The following is a 1,862-nucleotide window of genomic DNA, read 5'->3' as shown; positions in this document are numbered from 1 at the left end:
ATCATTCTCAAAACATTTTCTCTCCACTTAAGCCCCCAGTATTAGGTCCTCATTTTCCCCCACAAAGAGTTTCTTAAGGAAGTTAACAAGTTATAATGCCAGGGAGAAATGCTCAGGGTTCAGGTCTTAGGAAATGTTATAAATCTTTCAGGTCTGCTAATAAATCCCCGAAGGGGCATACCACTCTACTGTAGGCCTCAAGCCAAAGGTATTGAGCTCAAGCTCTGTGGGTCAGCAAGCCTAGCTCCCTGAATTGAGTGCCCAGAGGCACCCCACCTTCTGCAAGCCAGCCTTCTACGCAAAAGCACTCGGCTTCGTCAGTTGAAATATCACTCTGCTGCATGCTCTGGTTCCTGGGTCGGCTGCTGCTTCTCAGATGTTATAGTTATTTTCTATATCCAGGAGGCTCAATGCACAGGAATCCCCAAATCCAGAGGATTCGTTCCACTCCTGGTTCTTGCTAGTAATAAGATCCCTCCTCTTGCTTTTAAGATAGCTCATTTTATATGCAGCAGGATGTCACGCCAGGGAATCTGGTTTATATTACTCACAGGTGAATCCTTTCAGTGTCTTCTCCCACCTTGCTACCAGGTCCATGCAATGAAAGGTCATTTTGTGGGAGTTAGAGCCTGTCGAGAAGATCCACATTAAATAATTCACTGCCCCTGCAATATTGTGTATAGAAAGCGTGGAGAACGGGAATTCCAGAACACTTGTACTCCTGCAGAGCCTGTAAATGGATCAAGAAGCAGCTGTGTGAACAGAATAGGGGAATACTGCATGGTCTAATACAATGGTTCTCAACCTTCCTAATATCGGGACTCTTTCATACAGTTCCTCATGTTGTGGTCACCCTCAAGTGTAAAATTATTTTCGTTGCTACTTCAGAACTGTAATTTTGCTACCGTTATGAATTGGGCGACCCCTGTGAAAGGGTCATTTAACCCCCAAGGGGGTCGCAACCCACAGGTTGAGAACCGCTGGGATATCAGGAAAGGTGTGCATCAATTCCATCTGTATTCTAAACCAGTAGTCAGATGCTGGATTATACAAAGACCAACTCTGCATCTGGATTGGTGGAAGTCTTATTAGCCACCTGTGATAAGCAGATGACACAACCTTGCTTGCTTAAAGTGAGGCGCGCCTGAAACACTTGTTCATAAAGATCAAGGATTGCAGCCTTCAATATGAATTTCAACTTAATGTGAAGAAAACCAGAAGCTTCACAACTTGACTAATAGATCACATTGTGATAAAACATTGAAGTTGTCAAGGATTTTGTCATGCTTGGATACACAATCAGTGCTCCTAGAAGCAGCAGTTAAGATATCAAAGGAAATGTTGCGTTTTGGTAAATCTGGTGCACAAGACTTCTTAGAATGTTGGAAAGCGGGCAGGTTACTTTGAGAACTAATGTGCGCCTCACCAAAGCTGTGGTATTTTCAAATGCCTCCAATGTTTGCTATTTTCTGTTTTTGTTTTAAATTTTTTATCAGTGCTGGTGTGAGGTGGTATCTCATCATTGTTTCGATTTTAATTTCCCTCTCCGCCTTTTTTAGTTTTATGGACATATAACTCACATACTATATATTTGTGGTTTGAACATATTAAAAAGAATTGTGCATTCACCATCGCAATGAATTTTAGAACGATTTTTCCATTCTTGTGCTCATTCTTAGCTTCCCGTTTTCTCCCAGGCTCCCGTGAGAAACCATTAATCCAGTGCCATCTCTATAATTTACCTACCCTGGATTTCATATACAGAAAAACATACACCCCCACCCCAACAGCAACAAAATTATACATAGAAAAATCCCAATCTAAAGGAAAGCAGAAAATAATAAAAACTAGAACAGGTTAAA

The 1,862-nt window shown here is 41.6% G+C and overlaps 1 protein-coding gene across 1 annotated transcript in view; it reads left to right on the top strand.

The window, feature by feature from the left end:
• Positions 1 to 1,862, top strand: part of DLG5 (discs large MAGUK scaffold protein 5) — a 191,815-nt gene that overhangs the window by 73,445 nt on the left and 116,508 nt on the right. The window lies entirely within an intron of this gene.

This window comes from Echinops telfairi, unplaced genomic scaffold, assembly GCF_000313985.2.
Source record: "Echinops telfairi isolate 266 unplaced genomic scaffold, ASM31398v2 ScPeMD7_70;HRSCAF=299, whole genome shotgun sequence".
In the NCBI taxonomy this organism is placed as follows: Eukaryota; Metazoa; Chordata; class Mammalia; order Afrosoricida; family Tenrecidae; genus Echinops; species Echinops telfairi.
This window is presented reverse-complemented; position numbering and strand designations above follow the sequence as displayed.